This window comes from Giraffa tippelskirchi, chromosome 11 (assembly GCF_054371585.1).
Source record: "Giraffa tippelskirchi isolate mGirTip1 chromosome 11, T2T-mGirTip1v1.2.pri, whole genome shotgun sequence".
Taxonomy (NCBI): Eukaryota; Metazoa; Chordata; class Mammalia; order Artiodactyla; family Giraffidae; genus Giraffa; species Giraffa tippelskirchi.
In genome coordinates, this window is record NC_137285.1 from 47,808,428 (window position 1) to 47,829,723 (window position 21,296).

The following is a 21,296-nucleotide window of genomic DNA, read 5'->3' on the forward strand; positions in this document are numbered from 1 at the left end:
ATTTATGTCTTTAACCCATTTTGAGTGTATCTTTGTGTATGGTGTCAGGAAGTGTTCTAATTTCATTCCTTTACCTGTAGCTATCCAGTTTTCCAAGCACCATTTATTGAAGAGGCTGTCTTTGCCCCATTGTATATTCTTGCCTCCTTTATCAAAAATAAGGTACCCATAGATGTATGGGTTTATGTCTGGGCTCTCTATCTTGTTCCATTGGTCTATATTTATGTTTTTGTGCCAGTACCATACTGTATTGACGACTGTAGCTTTGTAGTATAATCTGAAGTCAGGAGGGTTGATTCCTCCAGCTGCATTTTCTTTCTCAAGACTGCTTTGGCTGTTAGGGGTCTTTTGTGTTTCCATATGAATGGTGAAATTTTTTGTTCTATTTCTGTGAAAAATGCCATTAGCAATTTGATAGGGATCACACTGACTCTGTAGATTGCCTTTGGTAGTATAGTCATTTTCCAATATTGATTCTTCCTACTCAGGAACATGGAATATCTCTCCACCTGTATATGTCATCTTTGATTTCTTTCATCAGTGTCTTATAATTTTCTGTGTACAGTTGTTTTGTCTCCTTAGGTAAGTTTATTCCTAGATATTTAATTCTTTTTGTTGCAACGGTGAATGGGATTGATTCCTTAATTTCTCTTTCAGATTTTTCATTGTTAGTGTATAGAAATGAAAAAGATTTTTGTGTATTGATTCTGTATTCAGCAAGTTTGCTAAATTCACTGATTAGCTCTAGTAATTTCCTGATACTATCTTTAGGGTTTTTTATGTATAGTATCATGTCATCTGCGAACAGTGAGAGCTTTATTTCTTCTTTTCCAATCTAGATTTCTTTTTCTTCTCTGATTTGTGAAGCTAGGACTTCCAGAACCATGTTGAATAATAGTGGTGAAAGTGGACAACTTTGTCTTCTTCCTGATCTTAGGGGGAATGCTTTCAGTTTTTCACCATTGAGAATAATGTTTGCTGTGGACTTATCATATATGACCTTTACTATGTTGATGTAGATTCATTCTATGCCCATTTTTTGAAGAATTTTAATCATAAATGGGTGCTGAATTTTGTCAAAGGCTTTTTCTGCATCTATTGAGATTATCATATGATTTTTATTTTTCAATTTGTTAATATGGTGTATCATATTGATTGATTTGTGTATATTGAAGAATCCTTGCATCCCTGGAATAAACCCAACTTGATCATGGTGTATGAGCTTTTTGCTGTATTACTGAATTCTGTTTGCTAAAATTTTGTTGAGCATTTTTGCATCTATGTTCATCAGTGATACTGGCCTGTAGTTTTCTTTTGCTGTGTTGTCTTTGTCTAGTTTTGTTAACAGGGTGATGGTGGCTTTGTAGAATGAGTTTCGAAGTGTTCCTTCCTCTGCAATTTTTTGAAATAGTTTTAGAAGGATAGCCATTGGCTCTTCTCTAAATGTTTGATAGAATTCTCCTGTGAAGCCATCTGGTCCTGGGCTTTTGTTTTTTGGGAGATTTCTGATAACAGCTTCAATTTCAGTGCTTGTAACTGGGTTGTTCATAATTTCTATTTCTTCCTGGTTCATTAAGTCTTGGAAGATTGAACTTTTCTAAGAATCTTTCCATTTCTTCCAGGTTATGTATTTTATTGCCATATAGTTTTTCATAAGAGTCTCTTATAATCCTTTGTATTTCTGCATTGTCTGTTCTAACCTCTCCTTTTTCATTTATAATTTTGCTGATTTGATTCTTCTCTCTTACTTTCTTGATGAGTCTGGCTAAAGATTTGTCAATTTTGTTTATCTTCTCAAAGAACTAGCTTTTTGTTTTAGTAATCTTTACTATTGTTTCTTTCATTTCTTTTTCATTTATTTCTGCTTGGATCTTTTTGATTTCTTTACTTCTACTAATTTGGGGGGATTTTTTGTTCTTCTTTTTCCAGTTATTTTAGGTGTAAAGATAGGTTGCCTATGTGATGTTTTTCTTGTTTCTTGAGGTAGAGTTATATAATTCCCTCTTAGAACTGCTTTTGTTTCATCCCATAGGTTTTGGGTTGTCGTGTTTTCATTGCCATTTGTTTCTAGAAAATCTTTGATTTCCCTTTTAATTTCTTCCATAACCTGTTGGTGATTTAGAAATGTGCTGTTTAACCACCATATGTTTGTGTTTCTTCAGTTTTTTTTCTTGTAATCGATATCTAGTCTCGTAGCATGTGGCCAGACAAGATGCTTGATATGATTTCAATTTTCTTAAATTTACTGAGGTTTGATTTGTGACCCAAATTGTGGTCTAGCCTAGGGAATGTTCCATGTGCACTTGAGAAGAAGGTGCATTCTTCTGCAATTGGATGGAATGTCCTGAAGGTATCAATGAGATGCATCTCATCTAATGTATCATTTAAGACTTATGTTTCTTTATTAATTCTCTGTTTTGATGATCTGTTTATTGGTGTGAGTGGGTGTTAAAGTCTCCTCCTATTATTTTGTTATTGTCAATTTCTCCTTTGATCTCTGTTAGTGTTTGTCTTATGTATTGAGCTTCTCCAATGTTGGGTGCATAGTTATTTACAATTGTTATGTCTTCCTTTGGATTGATCCCTTGATCATTATGTAGTGTCCTTCCTTATTGCTTGTAATCTTCTTTATTTTAAGGTCTATTTTGTCTGATATGAGGATTGCTACTCCAGCTTTCTTTTGCTTCCCATTTACATGGAATATGGTTTTCCATCCTCTCACTTTCAGTCTATATGTCTGAAGACGTATTCTTATAGACAGCATATATAAGTGTCTTGTTTTTGTATCCATTCAGCCAGTCAGTGTCTTTAGGCTGGAGCATTTAATCTATTTACATTTTTACTTACTTTACATAAGTAAGTATTGATATATACATTCCTATTGTCATTTATTAATTATTTGAGGTTGATTTTGTAGATCTTTTTTCTTCTCTTTTATTTCTTGACTGTATAAATCCTTTTAACATTTGTTGTAAAGCTGGTTTGGTGGTACTGAATTCTCTTAACTTTTGCTTGTCTGAAAAGCTTTTTATTTCTCCATCAATTTTGAATGAGATCCTTGCCGGGTACAGTAATCTTGATTGTAGATTTTTCCCTTTCAGTACTTTAAATATATCCTGCCATTCCCTTCTGGCCTGCAGAGTTTTTGCTGAAAGATCAGCTGTTAAGCCTGTGGGGTTTCCCTGTATGATACTTGTTGCTTTTGCCTTGCTGCTTTTAATATTCTTTCCTTGTGTTTAATCTTTGTTAGTTTGATTAGTATGTATCTTGGCATGTTTCTCCTTGGGTTTATCCTGTATGGGACTCTTTGTGCCTCTTGGACTTGATTGGCTGTTTCCTTTTCCATGTTCGGGAAAGTTTGAAATATAACCTCCTCAAAAATTTTCTCATACCCTTTCTTTTCTCTTCTTCTTTTGGGACCTCTGTAATTTGAATGTTGCTACATTTGATATTGTCCCAGAGCTCTCTGAGACTATCTTCAGTTCTTTTCATTCTTTTTACTTTATTTTGTCTTCAGAATTTATTTCCACCATTTTATCTTTCAGCTCACTGTTTCATTCTTCTGCTTCAGATATTCTGCTATTGATTCCTTCCAGAGCATTTTTAATTTCATTAACTGTGTTGTTTGTCTCTGTATGTTTATTCTTTAATTTTTCTAGGTCCTTGTTAATCAGTTCTTGCATTTTCTCCATTTTGTTTTCATCTTTACTATCATCTTTACTATCATTATTCTTTTTCAGGAAGTTTGCCTATTTCCTCTTCATTTATTTGGACTTCTGTGTTTCTAGTTTTTTCTTCATTTGTGTATTATTTCTCTGCCTTTTCATTATTCTTCTTCTTCTTTTTTTTTTTTACTTATTGTGTTTGAGGTCTCCTTTTCCCAGGCCTCATGGTTGAATTTTTCCTTTTGGTTTCTGCCCTCCCTAGGTTGGTCCAGTTTTTTGTGTAAGTTTTGTATGAGATTTGTGCTGAGTTTTTCTTTGTTTCTTTGTTTGTTTTTCTTCTGATGGGCAAGGCTGAGTGAGGTGATAATCCTGCCTGCTGGTGACTTGGTTTGTATTTTTGTTTTGTTTGTTGTTTAGATGAAGTATCTGCACAGGCTGCTACTGATGGTTGGGTGATACTGGGTCTTGTATTCAAGTGGTTTCCTTTGTGTCAGTTCTCACTATTTGATACTCCCTTGGGTTAGTTCTCTGGTATCTGGGGCCTTGAAGTCAGTGCTCCCACTCCAAAGCCTCAGGGCTTGATCTTGGTAAGGAAGGAAGATTTCACAAGTGGTTTGTTATGGCATTCAGTGAGATTAAGAAATATATCCAAAAATGAGAAACCAAAGATGAACCCCAGACAAATGGCAGGTACAAAATCAGGAAAATAATAATTAATATAATGGAATATACACATGAACATATACACCCACGAACAGAGTCAAAACAATCCAACAAAAATAAAGTACAATAGATTGACCCGGCGAACAAAGGAAATAAAAAATTATATTTACCAGTAGAGAACAAAACTAACTAAAGTACAAAGCGGAAAAACAAAACTAAAGCAAGGTGGCAAGTGGGGAATAAAGCAATGAAAACAAAACTAACAAATACGTTGAGAGGAAAAGAAAGAAAGTAAAGAAGGAAAGAATGGATATGCAAAGTTAAATAGAAGTAGATGAAGAAGATTTATATACATTAAAGGTAACTGCAAGGGGAAAAGAACAGTAGCAAAGGCAAACAAAGGAACAAATGTAGAAAAAATATAATAGGTTTAAAAAATTAAAAGTTAAAAGTATAAAAAAGAGAAAAAAAAAAGAAAATGGAAGAAGAAAGAAAAAAGGAAAACTCCACAGAACTATAGAAGCCCAACATAGATGCAGCGGTTTATAACAACAATAAAAACTGTGACTGAATATACACATATACAAATACACCCATAAGCAAAATCAAAACAGACCAACAAAAATAAAGAATAGATTGACCTAGTGAACAAAGGAAACCAAAAATTGTATCTACCAGAACAAAGCTAACTGAATACAAAGTGGAAAACCAAACTACAGCAAGGTGCCAATTGCAAAATAAAGCAATGAAAATAAAACTAACAAATATGTTGAGAGGAAAGGAAATAAAGAAAAGAAAGAAGGAATGGATATGCAAAGTTAAATGGAGGTAGATGAAGAATATTTATATACATTAAAGACTAACTGCAAGGGGAAAACCACAGTACAAAAAGCAAAGAAAGGAATAAATGTAGAAAAAAAAATAATAGGTTTAAAAAATTAAAATTTAAAAAAGAGAGGAAAAAAAAAAGAAAACTCCTCAGAACTGCAAAAGTCCAACATAGAGGCAGAGGTTTATGACAACAATAAAAAAAATGTGACTGAGAAAAAAGAAAAAGCTCAAAAAACTTAATTAGATTCCACAGTGCCAATAAAATCGACAACTACAACAGAGGGGGGGAAAGGAAAAAGAAAGAAAAAAGAATCTACAGAACAAGTCAAAACATAAGAATAATAAATGTTTTTCTTGAGTCAATGATGTCAGAGTCCTTTCCCTCAGTGGGAGTCACAGTCCACCTCACCTCCCTAGAATGCCCTCCAACACTGGAATCCAGATCTCAGGACCTGCTGTGGGGGAAGCTGATTCTAATCTGGTCCAATTCCTCTGTGTTCTTGCCTCCAATGTCCACAGCTATCAAAACTAGTGCATTTTCTTTTGTGGAAGCTCTCAATGACTTTTTATATAGTCCATAGACACAGAGTTCTGCCTAGTTGATCATGTGGATTTAATCTGCAGCTTGTACAACTGTGGGAAGGTTAGGGGTTTTCTTTCTTAGCCACACTGCTGCTGCTGGGCTTCAATTGTGGTTTTATTTCCACCTCTGCCTGTGGGTCATCCACTGGAGTTTGCTCCCGAGGCTGCCCTGGAGGACTTGGGTTTGCCCCTGTGAGGGCCAGGTGTGGAGGTGGTGCAGCTGCCTGGGTTGCAGGGGTTCTGGCAGCACTAGGTATTCAGGGGAGTTGGCAGCTAGGGCAGCAGGAAATATAGTGCTCTAGAAGGGTATGGCAAACAATACTGGCCAATACTGCTCCAGTATTCTTACCTGGAGAATCGCCCTCCTTGACAGAGAAGCCTGGTAGGCCACAGACTATAGGGTCCCAAAGAGCCAGACAGGACCAAAGTGACCCTGCACACATAGACGCAAGATTCTTTTGCCTGTGGCAACTCTGCCCCAGTGAGAGTTGAGTGTGAAGGTGGCACAGTTGCTTGGCGTGCGGTGCCCTGGTGGCACCAAGTGTGCAGGGACGTGGACTGCCTCCACCGCAGGAGTTATGGCCCTATCAGAGTCTTTTTTTGAGCCTCTTGTATCCGGCGATCAGATGACCTCTTTGGCCAGTGTTTCTCCAGAGCTCCTCCCATACAGGCACTTAGCGGGCTCCCTTGCCTGGGGTCCTTCTCTGTTGTTTGGCGTGTCAGGCACACAGAGGGAACTCCCGACTGGGGTCCTACTCTGTAGATCTGCGCATCAGGCACTTAAAGGGGCACCCTGGGTGGGGTCCCACCCTGTAGTTCAGTGCGTCAGGCGTTTGATGTGCCAGCCTCTCTACTGTTTGGCTGCCAATGCCTGCGTGTTGGGGGAGAGAGGCTATGGGGATGGCTCTACCCCCTTTGCCAGACTCAGCAGTATCAACTTGCTTCCATGGCTGACCGGCTTTCCTCCACAGGCAGTTCCCACCACAATCTCCCTCACATCCCCTCAGTCTGTCTTTCCACAGTCGACAGCAGCCTTCACCCTGAGATTGCTCCACAATCCCTAAACTCCAGCTCCCAGCTGCTGCAACTTCCAGGGGATCTACGTCCCTGTCCAGGATATGTATGGCTGCAGCAAGAACTGTCTGATTTTCACTCCATTTAGGCTGCCACAGATCAGCTGTTTCACTCTCAGCCTTAAATGTTTCTCCTCTGACTCAGACAATTGCCCTGATGTGGGAACTGGACCCCTGCTTCAGTTCTCCCACCTGCCGAGGGTAGGTCCAGTTCTACTAACGCTCCTATTTTTTCCCCCCAGTTCCTTCATCCTACTGAGTTTTGCATGGGTCTATATATTCTTTTGGAGAAGGCAATGGCACCCTACTCCAGTACTCTTGCCTGGAAAACCCCATGGATGGAGGAGCCTGGTAGGCTGCAGTCCATGGGGTTGCTAAGAGTCGGACACGACTGAGCGACTTCACTTTCACTTTTCCCTTTCATGCACTGGAGAAGGAAATGGCAACCCACTCCAGTATTCTTGCCTGGAGAATCCCAGGGACAGCAGAGCCTGGTGGGCTGCCGTCTATGGGGTCGCACAGAGTTGGACACGACTGAAGCGACTGAGCAGAGCAGAGCAGATATATTCTTTTCCACTGTTCAGGTACTCCTGTCTGCTCTCAGCTGGTGTTCTGCATGCACTTCTGTGTCTGAAGGTGTATTCCTGATGTAACTGTGGAGAGAGATGTACTCCATGTCCACCTACTCCTCCACCATCTTGTTCTTGATGACCATATGTAAAACTTTAAAAGCATATATGAATAGAAGATGGTTTTACTGATGAAATGTTCCTTTTCAGAGGAAGATCTTGGGTGAGTCGTTAAGAAAATCATTGCTAGTTTGGTTGGAGGGATATGAGTGTGTGACTGGTCACATGCAATGCTGGTATGCCCAGTTAACAATTCTCTTCAGTGAGTTACACAGGAAGGAATTTTCTCTTCCTTTGTACATTAAGCATGACTTCACTGACACTTTGAGGTTGGTTGTTCAGGGAATGTTTGGAGATAAAACAATTTCATTAAACTTGCTGTTCTCCAGATGATCACTGAAAGAAGCTTTCCTTTAAAACAGTTTATGAACAGAAGCAGCACAGGAAGGAAGCCATAGGCCCAATATAGCTAAAAAACTATTTTGTAAGTACAAATTTGATATCTTTCATAAAGAAGAGTGAGCAATAAGGCGGACATGTACATGGGGTCATCAATAGTGTAATTTCATTTGGGCCCACAGCTGGAAGTGTTTGTTATCATTTAGCTATATGTACATAATTAATATTTTCACTGATACAAGCTTCTATATATATATCTATATATATACAGATATAGGTCAGTACCTTGATAAATATAAGCCCTATGTGTGCATATCCTTAAATAAATTTCATGCTTTTCCTTTTAGACCAACATACCTTTCAAGTCCATTCTATAACAATTAATTTCTGAACTAATTCAGAAATTAATTGTTACAGAAAGGTTTTGACAGAAATAACTGTTGTATAGACAGGTCAAGAGATGAGGCTGGTGTCTGAAATAAGAGTAATTTAGAATGAATATAACATGGACAAAAATTGAGATTTGACTTAATAAATAAACTAGAAAATAAATCACTGAGCCTATTCAGGGATAATATTTCAATTTGCAGGCCACATCAATACAGAGTTCATATGAATCCAATCATTAAAAGGTTACTTACTGTTGACCAGAATAAATTTCAACCTCCCAAATCTAGCCATTACATAAAAGTAGTTTTATACTAAAGAGAAGATATACTTTCACAGAGTAAAATAACTATAAAATGAATGAAAGTATTTCAAGGATATTAGATATTAGCAAAGTAGTTCTTTGCAAAAATGCTCCATTAGGAATAAAGATCAAATGTTTTCTATAGAAAATAATGATGGGATTTAATATTAGAGGTGTCAGCTATGAAGACCACATGGTTATTGTGAGAAATAACATTTAACCTTTCTCTTGTGGCTGATGGAGGCCAATGCAGTATTTTATTATCAACAATGGCAGGTGATTTATTACCAGTGTTTCTACTCCAGTAAAGCCACATTAGGCTGTGCTTGATGTATCATTTGTTATCTTCAACCCCCCTGCACACTTCCTGCATGCATAATTTCTTTGTTCTAGCAAATTTTAAACATAGAAGAGTAAATATTTGAGTAATTATTCCAGATTAATTTACCTATGGAGGTAAAATGGACAAGCTAAATAGATTATGCCAGACAATGTCTGACGTAATCATAAAGTTCTGGCTTCAGGAAGAATGGTTATATCTCTGAAATACCCACTATGCATAATGGTGCATTAGTGTAGATACAGCAGTGACAGAGAATAAATCACAGGCACACTTTTAGAAGGGAATACAATTTTGTGAAATAAATTCAGGTCAGATATCTTTCAACAGTTTCTGTTTTCAGAACTTACTACCTAAAAAAATAAATTAAAAAAAAATCCATCAAATTGTCTGAAATTCTTTGACAGATGCACTGAGAATGGTTTCTCTATCTCCAACTCACCTGACTATTTGATATCAATATGGAAGCAAATTTAGGAATATCAAAAAACAGTTATATCCTCTAAAATTTCACATTTTATATATGTATCCCTGATGAGTGATGAGTATTAGAAACTTTGGATTGTGAGTTTTTGCTTCAGTAAAATGTGGTTATGGGGTCGCTAAGAGTCGGACACGACTGAGTGACTTCACTTTCACTTTTCCCTTTCATGCACTGGAGAAAGAAATGGCAACCCACTCCAGTATTCTTGCCTGGAGAATCCTAGGGACGGCAGAGCCTGGTGAGCTGCCGTCTATGGGGTCGCACAGAGTCGGACACGACTGAAGCGACTTAGCATAGCATAGCATAGCATCATCACTCTTAAATACAGAATGAAGTTGTTTCCATATGTTTTTCTTTCAGTAAATGATCATAAATATTGACTAAACTTACATAGTGTTTTAAAGAAAGATTCTTCTCTGTGTGGTGTTTTATTTTATGAGAAGTGTGCTCAACCACTTTAATTCATAACTTCTCTCTATTTCTATATTTACTCTGCCAACAGGAGGTAGAATAATTTAATATGATTGGTAAATTTGGAAAGTACAAGAATATTCAAAACTATCCAACATGAAACAAGATAAAATTCTCAATTCCTGGCATTGAATCTAATGTTAAAAGGCCAGCCAACAAAAAGTATAAAAACCATACCACAAATAAGGATAAAATCAATCAACAGATACCAAGAACAGACACACATGTAAACATTATAGAGAAGATAAGTCTGGGAGTATTTTTAGCAGTGACTGCTGCTCTTTTCACCCAGCTAACCCCACAGCTGATATCTCTCTGAATTCTTCCTAATCTTCCCTGTGAACTCCTGAAGGAGTTCCTGAAGAAAAAGCTTCCAAAAGAATTTTGACTTCTTAGTATATTTACAATTCTCAATAGCTACAGTCTCACAAAAGCTCATAATCAAATTCTATCAGTTCACTAAAAATGTCTGGTTTATTCTCTTTTTTTTCTTTTTCTCTATTGTTTTTTTGTTAGTTTTATTGAAATATAGCTGATTTACAATGTTTTGTTAGTTTCTGGCATACAAGAAAATTATTCAGTTATACATATATATTATTTTATATTCTTTTACATTATGGCTTATTACAGGATACTGAATATATTAACATTTCCCTATGTTATACAGTAGGACTTTGTTGTTTATATATTTCATACATAGAGTAGTTTGTATCTGCTCTTCATAAACTTCTAATTTATCCCTCCTAACCCTCTTCCCCCTTTGGTAACCATAAGTTTGTTTTCTATGTCTGTGAGTCTGTTTCTCTTTTGCAGATAAGTTTATTTGTGTCATATTTTAAATTATACAAGTAAGTGATATCATAAGGTATTTGTTTTTCTCTGACTTACTTCACTTAGTATGATAATCTCTAGGTCCAATCATGTTGCTGCAAATAGCATTATTTCATTTTTCTTTATGGCTGAGTAGTATTCAATTGTGTATACACATTTTCTTTATCCATTTATCTGTTCATGGATATTTAGGCTGTTTCCATATCTTGGCTATTGTAAATAGTGCTGCTATGAACACTGGAGTATATATAACTTTTTAATTAGAGTTTTCTCCGGATATATGCCCAGGAGTAGGATTGCTGGGCTTCCCTGGTGACTCAGATGGTAAAGAATATTCCTGAAATGCAGGAGACTTGGGTTTGATCCCTGGGTCAGGAAGACCCCCTGAAGAAGGGAATGCCAACCCACTCCAGTATTCTTGCCTGAAGAATTCCATGGACAGAGGAGCCAGGCAGGCTACAGTCCACGGGGTCGCAAAGAACTGGACAAGACTGAGTGACTAACATATACGGTAACTTCAATTTTAGTTTTTTAAGAAACCCCCATACTGTTTTACATAGCAGATATACCAATTTATATCCCCACCAATAGTGTGGGAGGGTTACCTTTCTCAACACCCTCTCCAGCATTTGTTATTTGTAGACTTTTTAAGGATGGCTACTCTAACCAGTGTGAGGTGATACCTCATTGTTGCTTTGACTTGCATTTATTTCTCTGATAATTGGTGATGTCGAGCATACTTTAATGTGCCTATTGGCACGTATTCATCTGTATATCTTCTTTGGAAAAAAAAAGTGTATTTAGGTCTTCTGTCCATATCTTGATTGGGTTGTTTGTATTTGTTTTCTTTTTTGGTTATTGAGTTTTAAAAGCTGTTATGCTCTTGTCATTCACATCATTTGCAAATGTTTTCTTCCAGTCCATATCTTGTCTCTTTTGTTTTTTAATGGTTTCCTTTGCTGTTAAAAAGCTTATAAATTTAAGTCTCATTGCTTATTTGTGTTATTATTTCCTTGAGAGACTGACCTAAGAAAACCTTGGTATCATTTATGTCAGAGGATGTTTTTCCTCTGTTCTGTTTTAGGAGTTTTATGGTGCCATGTCTTATGTTCAAATATTTAAATTATCTTGAGTTTATTTTTGAGCATGGTATAGGGTTCTAACTTCATTTATTTACATGTGGTTCTCCATCTTTCCCGACACTACCTGCAGAAGACACTGTCTTTTCTCCACTGTGAGACTCCATATAAGAACTACTAGAACTGATGAATATATTCAGCAAGGTAGCAGAACACAAGATTAACACACAGAAATAAGCTGCATTTTTTTAAACTAACAATGAAATATTGGCAAGTGAGAATTTTTAAAAATCCCTTTTAAAATAGCATCAAAAAATTAAAAAATACTTAGAAATAAACCTGGCCAAGGAGATGAAAGACTTACATGATGACAACTATAAAGCACTGATAAAGAAAATTGAAGATGATTCAAAGAAATGAAAGGTATTCCATGCTCTTGGATTGGAAGAATTAATATTGTTAAAATGGCCATACTACCCCAAATGATCTACATATTTAAAGGGATTCCTATCAAATTACTCATAATATTTATTACAGCACTAGAACAAACCATTTGAATATTTATATGGAATCACAAATGACCAAGATTTGACCAACCAAACCTGAGGAAAAAGAACAAAGCTGGAGGCATAACTCTCCCAGACTTTAGACAACACTTCAAAGCTACAGTAATCAAAAGAATGTAGTATTGCCACAAAAACAGACATGTAGATCAATGGAAAGGAACAGAGCTCTCAGAAATAAACCCATATACTTTTGGTCAATTAATCTTCAACAAAGGAGGTTAGAATATACAATGGAAGAAAGATAGTCTAATTTATTCTTCACACTAGCTTGCATTGTGGTCTGCAGCTTTTGTCCTAGACAAGCAACTACTAAGGTCTTCTGTCTTTCTATAAGCCCCTGTTACTTTCTAGATTTGGAGTTAGTCATGGTGCTGATCACCCTCATGGCAGAAAGCAAAGAGGACCTAAAGAGCCTCTTGATGAAAGTGAAAGAGGAGAGGAGAAAAGCTGGCTTAAAACTCAACATTCAAAAACTAAGATCATGATGACATCCAGTCCTATCACTTCATGGCAAATAGATGGTGAAATGATGGAAACAGTGACACAGTTTATTTTCTTGGGCTAGAAAATCATTGCAAATGCTGACTGCAGGCATGAAATTAGAAGATGCTTGCTCCTTGGAAGAAAAGCTATGGCAAACCTAGACAGCACATTATAAACCAGAGACATTACTTTGCCAGCAAAGGTCCATTTAGTTAAAACTATGGTTTTCCAGTAGTCATGTATGGATATCAGACTTGGACTACAAAGAAAGCTGAGTGCCAAAGAATTGATGCTTTTTTAACTGTGGTGTTGGAGAAGACTCTTAAGTCCCTTGGACTGCAAGGAGATCAAACCAGTCAATCCTAAAGAAAATTAATCCTGAACATTCATTGGAAGGACTGTTGCTGAAGCTGAAGCTCCAATACTTTGGCCACCGATGCAAAGGGCTGACACACTGGAAAAGACTCTGATGCTGGGAAAGATTGAAGGCAGGAGGAGAAGGGGACGACAGAGGATGAGATGGTCAGATGGCATCACTGACTCAATGGACATGAGTTTGAGCAAGCTCTGGGAGATGGTGAAGCACAGGGAAGCCTGGTGTGCTGCAGTCATGGGGTCACAGAGTTGTACATGACTGAGTGACTGAACAACAACAGTAGTGCTCATCAGGTGAAAAAATTTAAAGAATTCAGGAGAAACCAAGTGTATCTTTGTACTTATAGCTGAGAATAAGTTCTACTGTGGATTTGAAGTTTTAAAATGATATGTTTCCTAGGCTGTATTTTGACTTTAAGAGACAAAGCCATGATTATTTCTGTGATGCCAATCAAAATTTAGAAATTTTGCATTAGTCATTCAAAAATCTGTAAATTAAATGTTATTATCTTAATTTAAGGAGAAGGCAATGGCACCCCACTCCAGTACTCTTGCCTGGAAAATCCCATGGACGGAGGAGCCTGGTAGGCTACAGTCCATGGGGTTGCTAAGAGTCGGACACGACTGAGTGACTTCACTTTCACTTTTCCCTTTCATGCACTGGAGGAGGAAATGGCAACCCACTCCAGTGTTCTTGCCTGGAGAATCCTAGGGACAGCGGAGCCTGGTGAGCTGCCGTCTATGGGGTCGCACAGAGTCGGACATGACTGAAGCGACTTAGCAGCAGCATCTTAATTTAACCTCTCCCGCTTCTATAAGAACTTTCTATGATTTGTTATATTTCAACAGATTTTTCTGTAGTTCTGATATAATATTTGGTCAATATGTTTATTTAACTTATATGTAGAGTACATCATGAGAAATGCTGGGCTGGAAGAAACACAAGCTGAAATCAAGATTGCCGGGAGAAATATCAATAACCTCAGATATGCGGATGACACCACCCTTATGGCAGAAAGTGAAGAAGAACTAAAGAGCCTCTTGATGAAAGTGAAAAAGGAGAGTGAAAAGTTGGCTTAAAGCTCAACGTTCAGAAAACTAAGATCATGGCATCTGGTCCCATCACTTCATGGGAAATAGATGGGGAAACAGTGGAAACAGTGTCAGACTTTATTTTTTTGGGCTCCAAAATCACTGCTGATGGTGATTTCAGCCATGAAATTAAAAGACGCTTACTCCTTGGAAGGAAAGTTATGACCAACCTGGACAGCATATTTAAAAGCAGAGACATTACTTTGCCAACAAAGGTCCGTCTAGTCAAGGCTATGGTTTTTCCAGTCGTCATGTATGGATGTGAGAGTTGGATGGTGAAGAAAGCTGAGTGTCGCAGAATTGATGCTTTTGAACTGTGGTACTGGAGAAGCCTCTTGAGAGTCCCTTGGACTGCAAGGAGATCCAACCAGTCCATCCTAAAGGAGATCACTCCTGGGTGTTCATTGGAAGGACTGATGTTGAAGCTGTAACTCCAATACTTTGGCCACCTCATGCGAAGAGTTGACTCATTGGAAAAGACCCTAATGCTGGGAAGGATTGGGGGCAGGAGGAGAAGCGGACGACAGAGGATGAGATGGTTGGATGGCATCACCGACTCGATGGACATGGGTTTGGGTAAACTCCGGAAGTTGGTGATGGACAGGGAGGCCTGGTGTGCTGCGATTCATGGGGTCGCAAAGAGTCGGACATGACTGAGTGACTGCACTGAACTGAACTGAATGCTTTATTTACCATATCCATCTTCAACATATCTAAATCTTTTTAGAAAAGTTTAAAGAGAGAAATATAAGAAACATGTAAGAGTCAAATAAATTATTAATATCTCTTTAAACTCTATTATATAAGAGGCAGAATAAACATTTTCTTCAGCTCAACACTGTGAAGGTGCTTTACACAATTTAGTTTTGTTTAATTTAAAAAAATCCTATGAATTAGATGTCATGATTATTTACTTTTCAAAAGAAGAGTGAGGCTAAAAGAGTTTTAAGCAGCTAGCATCAAGTTGCTACTGACTAACCAGCAAGAACAATCGAACTGAATTATGATTTGGAAGTCTATGTTTTAGGAAAACAAAATGGAGTTTATGGAAACTGTATTCAACAGATATTTAGTATTTCACTCAAACACTACTTCTAGCTGCTATTCTCTAACTTAATTTTTTACCTATTCTTAGAAGAGTTGCATCAAAGAGAAGGCTTAATGATTGCAGTTTCAAGTCTAGAAAATTCATTGCTATGGGTATAAATGTATTAGCATATAGAAATGTAGTCAGGAACATTGTAGAGGCACAATGTTACCCACTGAACTGCACAAATATGCTATTTAGTTGTGCATGTGTGTAAGAAGGATTATGTCATTTATTAAAAGATAAAACAGCTGCAAATTGCATTTTAATTTAAATTATACATTTATAAAACACTTTAAAATTTAAAGTCATTGCAAATTCACAAATTGTTAAATTATTTATACAATATCCCTTCCATTAGTTAGAAAAGTTGAACAATGCAATATTTTCTTGTTCAAATAACAAAAGAGGTAAGTAATCTATTTTCTGATGTTAATAGTTATCTTGTAATTAAATTAGCTTAGAACTGATATAAGCATCATTTCAACTATGAATAGTGGCTCAGACAATAAAGAATCTGCCTGCAATGTGGGAGACCTGGGTTTGATCCCGGGTTGGGAAGATCCCCTGGAGAAGGGAACAGTGACCCACTCCAGTATTCTGGTCTGGAGAATCCCATGGACAGAGGAGCCTCACAGGCTACAGTCCATAGGGTCACAAAGAGTCAGACAAGACTGAGTGGCTTTCACTTTCATTTTGCAGCTTTTTAAAATAGTTTTGTAAAGTTTCATAGTTGTACCAAAAGGAATTCATTTTATAAAATAGTGGATTAAAGTGTTTGTTTTTCTTATAATTTCTTTTATAAGAAATAATTCATGGATATTGAAGGCTACTTTATTCGAGATAAAAAATGAATAACAGAATTATCTATGATATCTGATGACATATATATTGATTCCTTTCCTGTTTTAAATTAGACATTCAGTTATCTAATTATCCCTTGTGATTTTAAAACTTAAATTGTTGATAAAACATTTTCATTAATTATTTACGTAAGTTGAATTGGCTGTTCGCTTGAAATGTCAGTCAATATGATGAATACAATCAGAAAACAAGTTAAAAATAATAGTGCATTGTCTGAGTTATTAGGATAAATAACTGGTCAATTACCAGTAAACAGAAGAACTGTTTGTGTTCCACTGAGTTGAAATTTACTGATTTTTTCTGTTGTAGATGTTTCCTTTGTATCAGTTGCCATGAGATTCCCCTTTCATTCTGTTTTTGGAAACTAATTATGAGAATACAGGGTAACGCTAATTTTCTTATATCTACTCCCATGTAAAGAAGTGTTTGCAATATAAACGGAAGTAGCATTTAGTGTTAATTCAATATCCCAAACAAGCTTTTTTAATTTTTCTATGCAAAGCTATTTGATCCAACTTTTTCAGGAGACTTTCTAAAAGAGGAAAAGAATGGGTGGAGAGGTGGTAGCCTGATATGAAGGTACAAGTGAAAGTGAAAGTCTCTCAGTCATGTCCGATTCTTTGCGACCCCATGGACTATATAGTCCATGGAATTCTCCAGGCCAGAATGCTGGAATGGGTAACCTTTCCCTTCTCCAGGGAATCTTCCCAACACAGGTATCGAACCCAGGTTTCCCATATTGCAGGAGGATTCTTTTCCAGCTGAGCCACAACTGAAGCCCAAGAATACTGGAGTGGGTAGCCTATCTCTTCTCCAGCAGATCTTCCCAACAAAATGAAAAGGAAACCTACTGAATGGGAAAAAAATACTTGCAAATCATATATCTGAAAAGGGGCTAATATCCAAAATACCTAGAAACTTAAGTAACTCAGTAGTAAAAGAACAAATAATTTTAATTAAAAAATTGGTAGAGAATCTAGATAGACATTTTTCCAAAGAAGACATACAGATGGTCAACAGGCACATGAAAAGATGTCACTAAAACTTAGAGAAATGCATATCAAAGCCACAAAGGGATAGCACTTCACACCTCTTAGAATATCAAGAGACAATTGTTGGCGATGATACAGAGAAAGGGAACTTTTGTGCACTATTGATGAGAATATAAATTTGTGTAGCTTCCATGGGAAATAGTATTGAGGTTCCTCAAAACATTAAAAGTAGAACAACCATATGATCCAGCTATCCCATTTTTGGGTTCATACCCAAAGGAAAAGCAAACAGTATATTGAAGCTACATCTACACTCTCACATTTCTCTGCATTATTATTCACAGTAGCAAAAATGTGGAAACAACCTAAGTGTTTGTCAATGGATGAATGGATAAGAAAGTGTGCACATAAATGCAGTGAAATATTATTCAGCTGTGAGAATGAACTGGATTGGCTTTCTTCTTTGAACCAGGGTCTCCTGCATTGCATAATGCAGACCTTACGAAGGCATAAGGTCACCTCTAATTCATGCTTTATTTGTATTGCTTTATACAGTATGTTATATTTTAATTATAACTTAACTAGTAGTTTTGACCTTAGAACTTAATGCATTCAATATAAATGCATTTAATAGTGAACAATCCAATTAATAGTTCAGAGTCTTAATCCCTTATTATAAATGATGGCCATAATAATGCTCATTTCAAGATTTATTGTGAGACTCAAGAAATTCAGTGGAAATGCCTGTTAGCATACAATGTTTCTTGTAAATATAAGACATGACCATTAATTTTCTTTACTATTTTCCCTCTGTTGGAGTCTCTGCTCAAGATACTAATTTGAGTACCTTAATAATTTTATTCCTTTATATACTAAGGCCCATGTAAATAACAATCTACACCCTATTTAACAAAGAAATTATTTTATTCTCAAATAATACAAGTGAAATTTCTTCTCTCCTCAGAATACGTTTGGTATGATTGGAAATGTTTATGATACCAGTGGCACATATTATCTCTTAAGAGTTCAAAGCAAATGTGCTTGGGGAAGCATTGAACTTTTTTATTAGCAGATAGGGAAAACACAACTGACAGAATCTGTAGAAAGAATCAGAGAAACTTACCTCTAAATATAGCTCTTATCACACTGCATAATGTAGGTAAGTTTCTAATTTAGAATTACTTTATTTGTCCTGTAAATATTAAGGTATCTATCTTTCAGTTTTTGAAGAGAAACAGTATGAAATTACGTATATATCTTTATGTGAATGATGTACAAAGTGAGACAAAGTTTTTGCTTTGTTTTACTTTGTTTTGTTTTAAATTGGAGTGTATTTTTAAGAGTAAAATTTCTTATGAATGATTTTACGATGTATTATTGACATATGATAAGCTGTGCATATTTAATATGTACAATTGTTAAGTTTGGAGACAAGGGTGAACCCATGAAACCATCACCACAATCTATGCCATAAACATATACATTGACTCCAAAAATTTCCTCTTGCCTTGTTTATTTAATATTAGTTTTCTTATAAAAACACCTAATTCACCTTCTTTAAAATGTTTTAAGTATATAATATAACGTTAACTACAGGCATTGTGCTCTCTAGTACATTTCTAGGAGCTATTTATCTTGATTAAATGGAATTTTGTACCATTTTTCTCATTTCCCTCTCCCTCCAGTCTCTGGAAATTACCATTCCATTTTCTGTTTTTATGAATTTGAATATTTTAGATTTCTCATCTAAGTGGTATCACTCAGACCTTCTGTGTCTGGCTTATTCCACATAGAATAACGTCCTCCAGACTCATCTATGTTGCTGCAAATAACAGGTTTCCATGTTTTTAAAGGCTGAATAATATTTAATTTAGGTATGTACCATAATTTTTTTACCCATTTATTGGTCAGTGGAGATTCAGTTTGTCTTGGCTATTATAAATAATGCTGCAATGAACATGGGAGCACAGATCCCTCTTTGAGAGTCTAATTTTATTTCCTTTGGATATATACCATAATGGGAACTACTGGATCATATGGTAGTATTACTTTTAATTTCTTGAGGAGTCATCATTACTGCTATTCATAGTTCTTGCATCAATTTACATTTCAACCAACAGTGTACAAGGATTACCTTTTCTCCACATCTTTGTTAACACTTTGTTTTTAATAAGTCACCCTAACAAGTGTGAACTTTTGAGTAGGAGTGGTTTTATTTGGTAGATGATCTCAGAAAACAACAATAGGGAAGTAAGGAGTCAGAAAAGATGAAAGGCTGCCAAATAAAGGCATACTTTCAAGTGTGTTACTACTTCAGGGAATCTGAGTATATCCCTACTGGGGAAGTTTGAAAGCCAGTATAGTACACATTTCTCATTGCAATACCACTTAGAGGCGTAAGATCTGACGTGTTTTTGTGCTGTCCCACCCTTGACTGATGACCCTCTGGAAGAGACTTCACATTGCTGACACTTCTGTTCTGCTGTGTTCATGGGGAAGGCAGATCAATGGGGGCAGAGAGCCTTTAGACATAGAGACACAGCTTCTGGCATTTAGAGGTCTGGGCTACATGCACAGAAATGGGAAGAGCAAGGGGATTAAGATGGGCCAATAGTTTTGTCTGTTGTTGACCCATTCACAGCTCAGATCTACACCATATTATAATCATACAAACTATTAATGTTTCTTGAAGGTAATAAGTATTCATAACATCTGAAGAAAAGATTTACAACAAGAGAGTTGGTGTGTCAAGCTATCATGCCATTTCTAGGCGTGATAGGTACAGCTGCCCAATCATGGTTATAATCATGGAATCAATAAATGAGTTCAGAGTATATCTCAAGTCCTAGACATGTTTCTCTGACCTCACTCTGTAGTAAGAACTACTATCTCATGATGATAGGGATTAATTAGTCTGAACATTTTAGCGGCCCCTTTCTTTGTGTGTTGATCTAGTCGCAGGAAGAACTCAAATGATCAGGTGGCAGCTTTAGCTTTTATTTTAGTGGAATCTTTATTCTGTCCATTAATAGAACTATCCCTCCACAGAAACCTGGACCTCTAGTCTAGCAGAGACTACAACTGTGAAAATAGGAAGCAGAAATTCCTCAAGTGGGTACTTCTTCCACTCTCTTGGCTTGGAGACACATGTATTGTATCTAAAGCAACAAACCACCAAATAGTAGCCATTGGCTCAAAAAGTCTTGAAATCCTTCAGAGTTTCATGCCCAACTAGATGCTTTAGCATGCCTTAAGTCCAGTCCAACATTTTATCACTCTGGTGACTTCTGTATGATGTGGTACATGGTAGGAAAAGAGAGTATCAAGGACATGTGCTCATTAATCATAATGTGGGTCCACCTTGTGCCAACAGGCTAGGCAAGGTATGTTGTTTTCACGTCAATGGGAGAGACAGAAGAGAGAAAGAAGAAACACATGAGGCCTCTTTAGCCCTAGGCTTCACATCACCACAATGTCATTTCAGGTTCATGCCACCGGTCAAAGTGAAAAGTCAAAGAATGAGGAAATAAAAAAGCCCACAACTAAGCAATGCTAAGTATGCAGATTCACATAGTGGTGAAGAGTTTGGGGTAGTCCTTCACTTTATCACATTAACTGACTTAAAAAATAGTGTCTTATATATATGTATATATGTATTTTAGTTCAAAAGACTAAAGATAATGTATGAACACTCACATACTTTTTCTCAATATTTTATAAATTATTATAGTAAATGAGTATGTTTGACCCATTTATAATTAGTTAAAAACATGGGAAATAAAAAGCAGAAATATGCAATTGGGTTCAAGATACACACTAATAAAAGAATATTGTGAAACTCTTAAAAGCAAAGCAAAATTAGTAAAGTTAGCTTAAAAGTACCTAAATGTTGACAAAAAGTAAAATGAAAATTAGACTGGAGGATCATTAAGTAAGAAGCATGGTTTAGAGAAATGTATTTTTAAAAGACAACAAGAATTGAATCAAAGAAAAGAAAAAGGAGCCAAATTTTAGGTAGCAAGAAACAACCGATCCTCAAATAGAAATCAGTAGATTAGTTCACCTAAAGGAAGGATGCTTGCACTCGCTCAGTCATATC

At 36.5% G+C, this 21,296-nt stretch overlaps 1 long non-coding RNA gene across 1 annotated transcript; it reads right to left on the minus strand.

Moving 5' to 3' along the window:
• Positions 1 to 1,307: 1,307 nt before the first annotated feature.
• On the minus strand, positions 1,308 to 6,470 carry LOC145527359 (uncharacterized). Its single transcript, XR_014069712.1, has 2 exons — positions 6,091 to 6,470; positions 1,308 to 4,248 (listed from the first exon to the last, which is right to left on the minus strand). It is a non-coding gene; the product is annotated as an uncharacterized LOC145527359 (long non-coding RNA).
• Between the last annotated feature and the right edge of the window lie 14,826 nt (positions 6,471 to 21,296).